The 12,981-nt window shown below is 40.1% G+C and overlaps 1 long non-coding RNA gene across 5 annotated transcripts in view; it reads left to right on the forward strand.

Moving 5' to 3' along the window:
- The window catches only part of LOC113891387, a 34,533-nt gene that overhangs the window by 2,162 nt on the left and 19,390 nt on the right, over positions 1 to 12,981 (forward strand). For 4 of the 5 annotated variants that reach the window (XR_003510747.1, XR_003510743.1, XR_003510746.1 and 1 more), the window contains exon 2: positions 8,593 to 8,668. This is a non-coding gene — a long non-coding RNA (uncharacterized LOC113891387). Of the gene's footprint in view, positions 1 to 6,559; positions 6,701 to 8,592; positions 8,669 to 12,981 lie in introns of those variants that run through there. The other variant, XR_003510745.1, reaches the window with a different exon arrangement.

Raw genomic sequence — 12,981 nt, forward strand, 5'->3', positions numbered from 1 at the left:
AGGCTGTTTCTTTTTACCTTTTAAAAATGTGACCACAAAGAACATTTAAAATGACACATGTGGATCACGTTATATTTCTATTGGGCAGGTACTAGTCTAGAGGCTTAAGACCCAAGGTGCTTTCCTCTAACCCTCTCACCTTACACTGCAGGTGCTTTGGAACAAGACAAGGGAGAGAGAGAATGTTCTTAGTTCTTAAGCATCAAATACCCAGGCAGATAATTAGGAAGTAGTCAGTGTTATACTGAAAACCTTGACAGCACTGAGTAGAAGCAGTGGCTTCGATTGCATAAACTGGCTGTTCCTATCCCTTTGTTCACTGTAAGGAGAGACCCATGCTCCCACCACAGTCATGCCACAGTCCCCTGGACTAACCATCTGTGTGTGAAGTTGGGCCTCTAGGAGTGTTTAGTGCCTTTTAGGAGTTATTTGTTGCACACTAAACTTGCTGACATGCCGTTTAGAGGAGTGAATGCTGTGTATGTCCTGTAACAACTATTTCAGAAGTATTTTTGGTGTACATGGTTCCTTAGCATGCACAGGGCTCCTGAAGTATGCATTGACACGATGTGCTGCCAATGATGCGGACCTGGGGGAGTCCCTGAGTGTGCATTGACTGCACACACGGCCACAGCTCTTACAGGGCTTTTATGGCGCAGCTTGCCAATGATCCGTGCATTAAAGACTCCCAGAATACACGTTGACACGATAGACTGGAGCTGTTTGGGTTTACCGAGTCGATGATCCGGAGATAATTGTGGTGTCTTATGCACTTTCATTGAGATTGGAGTGCTCATGGTTCTAATGGCAGAACCAGAACTGCCCCAGTTAAGCCCTGCTGTGACTCCCTGAGCCCATGGATCTTTAACCTCCTGCATCATGACACCGTGGTGTTGCTAACGCTGATGTTTTAACTGACGCAATTGAGTTAGCATTTTTCCCCCCCAAAGTACCTTTTGTAATTCAAAACCTAGATTGGAGGTCTATGTACTGATGGCTTCATCTGGTTAATCATAAGCTAAAAACCTTGGGAAGGTCATATTTACAACAGAAAAAGTGGTTTGGAGAGAATAAGTTTGGGAAATGCGTATGAGTTTGAGAGAGTTAGTACAGAATCTATAACCTTAGTCTTGAGAAAACCAAGTCGGTTAAACTGAAATTGATGAAACAAGGAGATGATAAGAAGGTGGAAGACACTTTTAGACATCATAGAATATATTCAATAGGAAAATAATTCAAACATTACAGAAGTGTATGAAATAAGTAACTCTCCTATTCCTTTCTTTTCTACCATCAACCATTACAATGTTACTATTTTTTGTATATTTTAGTAATTTTTATACATATAAAAATACGTGTATCAATTCTTTGTTTACACAAGTGGGATAACACCAAACCTTACTCTCCAATGCCCTGTATTTTAAACTAATAATATATTGAACATCTCTCCTCAGGGCATTTAGATCTGTTGCATCCTTTGTAATGATTACATGGATATGGATCTAGGATATGGATTTGATTTTAAAATTTATGCTATTTCAACCATCCTACTACAGTGAATATATATTTGCAGATTTGTGCAAATCTGTTCACAGGGTAAATTTTCAACAGTGGAAATGCTGGGACTAAGAGGTGTACATTTAAAATGTTGATGCATATCACCAAGTTGATAACCAGATTGATTGTCCTGCTTTATACTCCAACTAGCAATATGTGTGTGCCTATTTCCCCACTCCAGGCCAATGTATAGCTTTTTCATGGGGACACTTGTATGTGGGTGAATTTTTCCACTATGTTCTCTGCACAGCTTTATGGTAAGAGTCCAGCACTGGAGGCTGTGATAAATGCAATGAAATGAAGGAAGTTAGACTACAAAGTAGGAAGTCTCGTTAATCAAGATAAAAAACGATGGCTCCACAAAACACCCTGAGATCGGTTGAATTTTGGTAATAGCTTGTCAACACGGGAGAATTGGAATTAGATCACATTAATTCATCATTCAGCAGATATTTGTTAAGTTATAAATGAATTCTCCATTGGATTGTAAGCCCTTTGAGAGGAAAACCTTTGTCTTTTTCATCTCTGTGGCTTGAATGGAATTATGGAATGTGGCTTGACCTAATGTTTTTTCTTTTAATTGTCATTGTTGATTTGATTGTTTTAATATGTCCAGTTATTTTTCACCATATACCTGGCTCTGCCTGAAGCTGGATTTTCAAGATGGCTGACAGTCATTGTTCCTCAGCTCACAGTGGGAGAGACAGGGGGATGGAAACCAGTCTGAAAATTCCATAATATGGGCAAAGTGAACATAAGCAACTAACTGTGATGGAGTAAATAGTTTCCCTGAAGTCTGATATTTGAGCTGGAAGATGGTTTGGGAATGGTTTCCAGCCTGACAAAGAAGGACTTCCAGACAGAGGAAGTCACAATAAAGGGATGGAATTTTGGAGGAATGCTGGTGTGACGGGCTCACGGGGAATGTGTTGGAAGGATGGGGACTTGAAGGGGAGGCACCACCTACTTAAAAGGAGGCATTGAGTTCCCATGCTGGAACATTAAGGGAGTGACATATAAGGAAGGAGTGGGCTTCTCTTTCAGGCTGTCTCTCTGATTGTTGTGGGGTATTTGAAACTTCTGAGAATCCTGGAGCTTTTAAGTGCCTCATTTGTAAGATGGAACATACAGCCTAGATAATGTCTAATATTTTTATCACCTCTGAAATTCAATGGCCTTTGAGCTATAGGACTTGAACTTGCCTGCAAGGACTTTTATTTTCTGTTTTGTGTGTCAAGGAGCACCGTGTGATATCTTGGGGTATTCCTTTAAGATGGTAGTAAATGCTGGCTATAATTTGCTAGAACTAACTACCATGGACACTTACCATAATTCCAAAGTCTGCATACATGTTTTACCCCCATTCCAACAAAGCGATGCTAATGAGAATGAAGGAAAAAAACCAAAACAATGCCAGGCAACAAAAAAAAGATTTACAAAAGTGTAAATCTTTTGATAATTTGCTCTTCATAAGCAACTAAACCCTATCTTCACTGAAAGTTGAATAGACATGACTTGAGTGGTTTTCCTGAGAAATATTGCAGAGTTGGATGTCAAGTGTCCTGTTTCTTGGGATACATATGCTGAATGAATTTCACTGGGTTTGATAAGCATGCCATCCATGGCCTTGTCTGGGGCAGAAGGAAGCGTTTTGATTGAGACCATGTCTAAGGACAGAGAGAACCCTGTGGCCTATTGATTAGAGACCTTCCTTCAAGCTGACAACTTGAGAATTATTACCCAGCCCATCTTGTCCCAAAGCATGAGAGACTTGCTTAAAGTCTGTGCTGACTTCCTGATGAACTTTATGTAATTCCCCCAATTTTTAGGCTCAGGGTTTTCCAAGTTGTATTGGAGGCTATCTAGAAGCAAAATAAACACAAGCAGACTGCTTGGGACCAAACAAAACACATGTCATGATAACAACTCTTATGACTAATGAGTCATCTAAGATATGGGAAGTTGGTGAAATTATTGAATTATTGAAGAAGGATGCTTTGCCATTCCTATTGGTCACAGCTCAGAGTCTTGAATTACACTAATGCAAATGGGAGATCCGAGGGGATTTGCTGAAACCTCACAGAATGAAGCCATCTACCCCACACGTTGATACTGGGGATTTCCAAAATAGCTTCCTATGAGATCATCTTGTATGTGAAATCCATGGTAATGACTTCCAAAGAAGACCCCTGACAGATCCCAGCTTGATATTATTTTGGGAGGGGGCCTGGAGCAAAGTCTGGACACTGAGAGAAAATTTTTAATTTTCTCAGAAATCAAGCAGCAGCACAAGGTTGTTGAGAGATGAAGAGAGATTTTATTACTGCCTGGGTGAGCAGGTGCCAATCCCAAATCATTATCCGGACTTTCAGTTCAGTTCAGTTCAGTCACTCAGTCATGTCCAACTCTTTGTGACCCCATGGACTGCAGCATACCAGGTCTCCCTGTCCATCACCAACTCCTGGAGTTTACTGAAACTCATGTCCATTGATGGAGATCGGTGATGCCATCCAACCGTCTCATCCTCTGTCATCCCCTTCTTCTCCTGCCTTCAATTTTTCCCAGCATCAGGGTCTTTTCAAATGAGTCAGCTCTTCAAATCAGGTGGCCAAAGTATTGGAGTTTCAGCTTCAACATTAGTCCTTCCAATTAATATTCAGGACTGATCTCCTTTAGGATGGACTGGTTGGATCTCCTTGCTGTCCAAGGGACTCTCAAGAGTCGTTTCCAACACCACAGTTCAAAAGCATCAATTCTTTGGCGCTAGAGCTTTCTTTATAGTCCAACTCTCACATCCATACATGACTACTGGAAAAACCATAGCTTTGACTAGATGGACCTTTGTTGGTAAGGTAATGTCTCTGCTTTTTAATATGCTGTCTAGGTTGGTCATAACTTTCCTTCCAAGGAGAAAGCATCTTTTAATTTCATGGCTGCAGTCACCATCTGTAGTGATTTTGGAGCCCCCCCAAAAATAAAGTCAGCCACTGTTTCCACTGTTTCCCCATCTATTTCCCATGAAGTGATGGGACCAGATGCCATGATCTTAGTTTTCTGAATGTTGAACTTTAAGCCAACTTTTTCACTCTCCTCTTTCACTTTCATCAAGAGGCTTTTTAGTTCCTCTTCGCTTTCTGCCATAAGAGTGGTGTCATCTGCATATCTGAGGTTATTGATATTTCTCCCAGAAATCTTGATTCCAGCTTGTGCTTCCTCCAGCCCAGTGTTTCTCATGATGTACTCTACATAGAAGTTAAATAAGCAGGGTGACAATATACAGGCTTGACATACTTCTCTCCTGATTTAGAACCAGTCTGTTGTTCCATGTCCAGTTCTAACTGTTGCTTCTTGACCTGCATACAGATTTCTCAAGAGGCAGGTGAGGTGGTCTGGTATTCCCATCTCTTTAAGAATTTTCCACAGTTTTTGTTGTGATCCACATAGTCAAAGGCTTTGGCGTATCAGAACTTTGGAGACAAGCAGTTCTTGTTCAGACAGCAGTCTTTTATCAGTCCACTCTCAGGGACTTCTCTGGCGGTCCAGTGGTTAAGAATCTGCCTTATTGTGTAGGGGACGTGGCTTCAATCCCTGGTAGGGGAACTAAGATCCCACATTCCATGGAATTACCATGTTGGCACATCACAACTAGAGAGTCCATGTGATGCAGCTAGAGTTCCTGCATGACACAGTGAAGATCCTGCGAGCTGCAACTAGGACCCAAACACAGGCAAACAAGCTAATTAATTAACTTAAAAAGTCTTCAAGTGATCCACTCCCAGATTGAAGGAGAGTAAATTTTATTTTGGAAGAATGGTCATTGTGAGTGTGTCCCTCAACCAGTATGATGTAGAGCAGCTGGTAGAGCGGTGTCAGCGGGTGGCAGGACGCCTGAGTATTTCTATACCAGTGAAGACTAGGAGATCGGAAAGCATCCATCTAGGGGCCATGAGCACCAGAGGAAAATAATGCTAGTTGTTAGTGCCCCATTGGTAGACATTACTCCAATATTTTTCATGGCCATTTACCAAGATTATTGAGACTTCCTTCATAGGAGTTGTAGAGTTGATTTTCCTGGAGCTATGTTGTGATTATGGAGTTTGGCTCCTTTTGGGGGAAGCATGGGGACGAAAAAAATTATATAATTCAGAATTAGTTTCCAAAATTCTTATATGCTTGTGATCTAGCAAAGTAATCAAATTTTATCTTGGTACTCAGTAAGAATCAATCAAATAATGATTGAAGAACAGAGGAATGAACTGTTGGATAAACAATAAAGAGTTAACAATTGTTTTTATCTAGTACCATAATACCTGTGTATGAGGAGAGAAATGACTGCAAGCTTAATTTAAACATGTGGGTTATAGGACCTAACTACTGTCCCTAAAAGTTGAAAGAAGAGAAAAGACAATTAGGAAAAAACGATCAATTTCTAAGGCCTTCAAGTCCTTTTGAAAAACCCAATTATAGGAAGATCTCACAGAGTAGATTTCATTTAAGTCTAGACATGCCATCAATTGACTTAAAGTGTTAAGTTTCTAATCTAACAAGGTGCATGACTTTCGGTTGTGTCTGACTCTTTGCAACCCCATGAACTGTAACCCGCCAGGCTCCTCTGTCCGTGGGATTTTCCAGGCAAGAATATAGAACCGGGGTGCCCTTTTCTCCACCAGGGGGTTTTCTCAACCTAGGGACCCAGCCTGCATCTCTTCTGCCTCTTACATTGGCAGGCGAGTTCTTTACCACTAGCACAACCTGGGAAGCCTCAGTCAAACAAGATAGCTTTGAATATATCACACATACCTGGTGAACTGTACTAGTGTCTCAATACTTAAAGCCTGTGAAGATCCTGATGTTGAAGTGAAAACCGGAGAGGAAAACAGGAGCCAATAGAGACTTAGAAAGCTCATTTCCAAGTTTATGAAAAAATCAGATCATCAGGATGAAGCAGGAAAGTTCCGATAAAGAAGCAAAAGTGTTTGTTTGTTTGTTTGTTTTTAAGAAAACATATGTGACATCTCCAGCAAATGAAATTCAGATTGCGTGCAGAAGATTGAATTCCTGTAGGAGTCATTTAACTGGGGAAGACAGACCTCCCATTACTTCACATCACAGAGCTGCAGAGAATTTTTTCCTGGCCTAAAATGTAAGCCATCTTGAGGATAAACCTAGATAGTAAATTTCTTCTGGCACCAAGATTCTAATGTCAGGTCTTAAGAGGCCACCAAAGCTACAAGACAGAAAGCAGTTCTTCAGTGGGCAATGTAGCTGCTTGAAGAAGCACTAGATATTTCTGCATCTCCTGGTAATGTGGAGATAGTCTCAGTGTACTTTTTTGCAGGATAAAATGTTCTGTGATTGTATATGCTGCTGTAGTTTTCATAGTGAGGTTAGCAGATGTGACACATCAAAATGCTCGTTAAACTTTAAAAGCAAAGTCCTCTAACCCTGATATCAGTAATAAAACTATCCCAAGTGATTCTTAAGGGCATTCAGCTTTGAGACCCTCTGTGGTTAGGGTTGCAAAGGTATGATCTAAAGTTCACTGGTTACTCAAGTTTTTGGTTCCTTTAAATATTGGAAGCTATATGCTGGAGGAAATAGGCATGGTTAAGCAAATACTTCTTTTAAAAATAAAAATAGCTTTATTATTTTCTTTGATGCACGATACTAGATGCTTGGGGCTGGTGCACTGGGACGACCCAGAGGGATGGTATGGGGAGGGAGGAGGGAGGTGGGTTCAGGATGGGGAACACATGTATACCTGTGGCAGATTCATTTTGATATATGGCAAAACCAATACAATATTGTAAAGTTAAATAAAATTAAATTAAAAGTAAAAAAAAAAAAAGAAAAATGGTGTATGCTAATTGTAAAAATATCAAGCAATGTGGAAAATATAAGGAAATGAGTATTTATCTTTAAATTAAAGACATTTTTTATTGCTGCACAGCTCAGTATGTGGGATTTTAATTCCCCAAGCAAGGATCAAACCTGCATTGAAAGCACAGTGTCTTAACCACTGGACCACAGGGAAGTTCCAGAAAAGAGTATTTTATATACTTTTTAGATAAGTGATATTAACTCTAAAAACTGTATTTGTTGCAAATAGTTTTGTTATTTGCCTTTTTGTAAATTATAGAGATTTTACATTTTTTTTTTTACAAAATAAAATTTATCAGGTTTTCTCCTTTTCATTTCTGGCCTCTGACTCATGATAAGAAAGACTGCCATTTTCCCCAGATAATAAGAATCTTCTTTTTCCCTCTATTGCTTTATAGTATTAATTTTTACATTTAAATTGTTGATCCCTCTGGAATTCAAGTCAGTATAAAGAGGCTAGGATCCAGCTCTGGTTTTTTTTTTTTCCAAATGGCTAGCTAGTTTTTTGAGATTATTTCTTGAATAATTGATTTTATTACCACTGATAGAAAATGCCACTTTTATTATGTACTAAATGCCCATATACTTTCTGGGCTCTATCATGGTCATTTCATTTGATCACTCTGCATCTTTGTGCCAGGACCATACTTTTTAATGTCTCAATATTCATTTCTAGAATTTCCCTAGCTATTCTTGAATGTTTATTCTTCCAGATGAACTTTACAATTATTTTTCAAAGTTTCAAGAAAGATCCTGTTGGGATTTTCATTAAAATCACATTTAATTTATAAATTAATTGGGGGTGGGGGGAGAATTGGCTTCTTCACAATTCTGAGTCTTAGAAGAGAATGAATGAGACATGATTTCCCAATTGTTCAAGCCTTTGTTTGCATGTCCCTCTGTATGTATGTGTGTGTGTGTGTGTATCTCAAACAGATTTTGCCTGTTTCCTGTAAAGTTTATTTCTGGATACTTTACAGGGTTTTGTTGGTTTTATGATTAACCATATGGTTCTTAGATATGTGCTTGAACAAGCTACCCTCTGGCATAGGATATAAGCTTGGAGCTAGATTGCTGTTTTAGGGGGTCAGTGTGCAATAGAAACCTATGTTTTGGAGACTGACCTGTATGGATCTTTGTTTTTTTATCTTCTAGATTGCCATGACACTTTGGAAAGAGTCTCTTTAAGCTTCTTTTCCTCATCTATAAAACAGAAACCTTGCAGGAATTGGTAAGCATCAGAGATAATACTTGAAACACCTAATGTAGGGCTTAGCACCTACTGGGTCCTCAGATATGGGAGCTGTTTGAGGGTCAGGCTAAGGAGTTCATTTCAAAATTCCTCACAAGGTTGAGATTCCTTGAATCTTTCAAAAACATATTTGTACTCCCCCCCCCCAGATGTTTAAAAAGTGCTCTGAATAAAAGCACTGTTTTAATAGCCTTCCTCCCCAGTCTCCTTCTTCTCATGATAGAAATATTTGCTGTGAATAAGAGACCTCATCCAGTGACTGGTTCTGAACACCATCACTGCTGAAAGGTTTAGTTCCAGCTACATCACAATGGGAGGCCTGGCTCTTTCGTCTTACACTGTTAATTAATGGTTGCTTGGGGAGTTTGGGGATGGGCTTCAATGTGTTAATGGCTTAGAAAAATACATCTGAGGTACAAAGACCATTTGGAGTACCCAGTTAAGAATGATTTGCCACATATAGGAGAGCCTAAAGAAAGCTTTCACGAACATGGGCATTCAGCTCAACCGATAGTTAGCCCCACATTCTTAATGGCATAATCACCAACACAGCCAATTCAGCATAATGGCCTTTTAATACTTAAACAATTACTTTGGATAATAAAATAACACTTTTAATTTGCTTGACACCAGATTCGACCTATGTGGATATCATCTGGTGGTGAGGTGAGGGAAAAGAGAGTCTGTTGGGTTCTAAATCCATTATAAAGTGATAACACACAATGTGCATAATTGTGCTTCAGGCCTGAGATGCTCTCGATGGTTTAGTGGGAAAATAAAACAGTGAACAAAATATGCTGTTTGCTTGAAATTTAACAAATACCCTTAATTTATATATCGATTTAGACATGTTTCCTTAGGAAGAAATAGCTAAGCCTTGAAGTTGATGTGCTTTGATTAAATCTGTTCATTTGGAACACCTGCTGGGGAAGGTGCTATGGAAGATACAATCAACAAATTTTTGTTGAGTAAAAAAATAATGCTGTGTCCTGGAAGGAAAATGTAAATGAATTTGTTGCTCCACTCTACTAATATCTTTCTATCTGTCTTTTGGGTATCGTAAACTGTTTGTAATCTGTTTTTAACTTTCATCAGTGTTTTCAAATTCTTTTTGGAAGTAGGTGAGTTTTAAATCCTAAATAATTCAAAAGCCTCCACATATGTGCCTCCTAAGTGAGTGAACCAGGCAGCCAACTGTATTTTTGGCCTCATGGTTTGTTGGTGTCAGCCAGCACCCTTATTCTTTTCATTTGGAAGAAGAGCTGGGACAAGCTTGTGAGGCATGGGCCGTGTAATATCAGGGGTTCCAGCCAACCTCATCTGTTACCTGATTGCAACTTACCTACTGCATTAATTCTTTTCAGCTAACTATCAGATCAGATCAGTCGCTCAGTCGTGTCTGACTCTTTGTGAATCGATCTCCCATTAAAAGGCAAATGCTCCCTGGGAAATATTAGGAGTTATCAGTCATTTATACCTTAGTTGAGTATGAATTTGTAACAGCTTTCTGTTTTGTTTTCTTGGCCCTGCCTTGTTGCTGTGCGATCTCAGTTCCCCTACCAGTTCCCCGGGCTACGGCAGTGAAAGCCCAGAATTTTAACCACTAGGTGACCAGGGAACTCCCCTATAACAACTTTCTTAAAATTAGGAGATATGAATATGTATGCTAATGAAAAAAGTGATACTAGTCAGTAGCTAAAATATTTACCAAATTGCAATTAAGGACAGGATATTTTACACACTCCTTTCTTGATAGCAGATTTGGATGTGTTGGAGATGGGATCACATTAGGTAGGTAATTTTGAATGTTAATCTTGTTTTCTATTTAATATTAGATCTACCCCTCCAATGACTGTGTGCTTTTCCAATGAATGGCTTTATCAGAATTATTTTTCTGTTCTACTGTTCAACAAATACATGTTGCTGCTGCTGCTGCTGCTGCTGTGTTGCTTCAGTCGTGTCCGACTCTGTGCGACCCCATAGACGGCAGCCCACCAGGCTCCCCCGTCCCTGGGATTCTCCAGGCAAGAACACTGGAGTGGGTTGCCATTTCCTTCTCCAATGCATGAAAGGGAAAAGTGAAAGTGAAGTTGCTCAGTCGTGTCCGACTCTTAGCGACCCCATGGACTGCAGCCCACCAGGCTCCTCTGTCCATGGGATTTTCCAGGCAAGAGTACTGGAGTGGGGTGCCATCGCCTTCTCCAAAATACATCTTAGCAGTTTATAATAATGAAGGATGCTTTTAGGTCTGTGAACTACCTTTTTATAAATGTCTTTGCTTCTTTCCCCCCCTTTTTCATTTGGATCTTTAAATGTTGGACTTTCCTTCTCTAAGATGTTCCTGTACATATAAACACTCATCGTTGTCAACTGACCCTCTTGCCTTTTCAGGATTAGGGGCTGCCTGTTAAGTGTCCTGGGTCAGTGCTGGGCAAAGCATGGTCTGTGGACCAGTGCCTGTCTTGAACTATTTGCTGCTGGTCCACAATGAGACAGTATGGAGACTGACAGGAAATGTTCAGAATGAAAACCTTCATAGTGATTTGACATTGCCACACCATCCAAGTAGTCAAGACGATGGTCTTATAGGACATAGAGCAGGTTGGGTTATAAGTCATATGTGGTGGAACTGTTCTATATAGACATGGTAGAACTCTCTATCAGCCCATGGCAGATTGGACAAAACAAAGCAATCAAGCAACCTAGTCTTTCACTTTGGGTAAGCTATCCTAAGTCGGAGTGGAGGATGTAAGCACACAGGGCCTTGAAGTTCTATAAATCCTCAACACAGGGAGTATGGACCAGTAGTTAAAAGACAGACTGGGTTCACATCTCATCTCTGCCCCTTATTTTCTGAGATGTTTGATAAATGATGAAAATGCTTTGTGCCCTGGTTTCCTCATCTGTAAAAACAAAATTATTGGTAGAATTAACTTCATAATATGATCCTACAGAGAAAGGACTTAGCACACTGCCTGGCATGTATCAGATGCTCAATAAATGAAAGCCTCCATCATTTTGTCATTAAATAGCATCCCGGACAGAAATTTATGGAAGGATTCCTTTATGCATAATTATAGCAAAACAGGCAGCTCTCAAGTGAAACAGCACCCATCCTCTGACTGCCCTCTTTTTGTCAGCTTATCTGTGATCACCGAGCTCTTTGTGTTTATCATCTACAGAGGGTGGTGCCACATCCCTTGCAGGGCAGTCTGGATCAGAGCTGACAGGCCAGGAAATCACAGACCCTTCAGAGAGCTCGTCTCTATTCCTTCCTGCACTGTCACCAACTCATCAAAAACTCTGAATGTTTATCTCACAGTTGCCAGACATCCATGTTTGGGATTGTTCTGAATTTTACTGCCTTGTCCTGTTTACAGTCCTTACGGGGCACACAATAGCCCTGTGTTGGTACCAGGTAGAGATATGTCTCCATGATGTGTCCATCTGTTTGGACACCAGGATCTGGTTGATCTCTAGTTCTTGAACCACTGGACATCCTTTAGCCTTGATGTAGCAGGAGGGCTGAAAAAGTGTCAGAGTTGGTGTTGAAGATCTGGATTCTTATCCTGGCTCTTCCACATATGATCTCTGAGCCCCAACATCTTCTTCTGTAAAATGGGGCCATAGCACCAAGCTTACCATGCAGCCATAGTGACTGAATGGAATAGCCTTTGATTAAGTGTCCTGATGCACAATAAATGCAACTTTCCTCTCATCCTTCCAGGATTGGATACCTTTTCTCTTCTCACTTTGGGCTGTGATGAGCATATAAGGCATTTCACAAAGTGAATTCCTCATTAGAATGTATGTTCATAAGGGCAGGGATTTATCTGTTTTATTTATTGCTCATGCCCAAGTTCTAGAACAATGCCTAGGGATAGTGAATGCTCAATTAATATGTGTTGAACAAATTAATTAAAGTGAATTATACAGTCACATTTCCTGCTATCTCTTTTAGGATGCTTTCAGCTCTGGGCAACAGAAAGTGTTCACTAAACTGGTGAGGATATCTGTTATTTCCTACAACTAGAGGTTTATAAGGAGAGAAGTTCTGTGGCTGGTTAATTTAATTGCTCACTAACACGTGCCTGGCCCAGGTCCTTCTCATTTTTCTGCTCTATCATTTTCACCCTAGCTTATCTCATGGTCATAAATGGCTGCCATGGTGCCAGACATCACATCTAGACAAAGTAACATCCAATAGAAATGGGGAGAGCCTCTCTGATCCTTGTATAAGTTTGCATTCAGAAACTCAGAAACCCTCCAGCTGACTTTTGCTGAAAACCCTT

This window comes from Bos indicus x Bos taurus, chromosome 4, assembly GCF_003369695.1.
Source record: "Bos indicus x Bos taurus breed Angus x Brahman F1 hybrid chromosome 4, Bos_hybrid_MaternalHap_v2.0, whole genome shotgun sequence".
Taxonomy (NCBI): domain Eukaryota; kingdom Metazoa; phylum Chordata; class Mammalia; order Artiodactyla; family Bovidae; genus Bos; species Bos indicus x Bos taurus.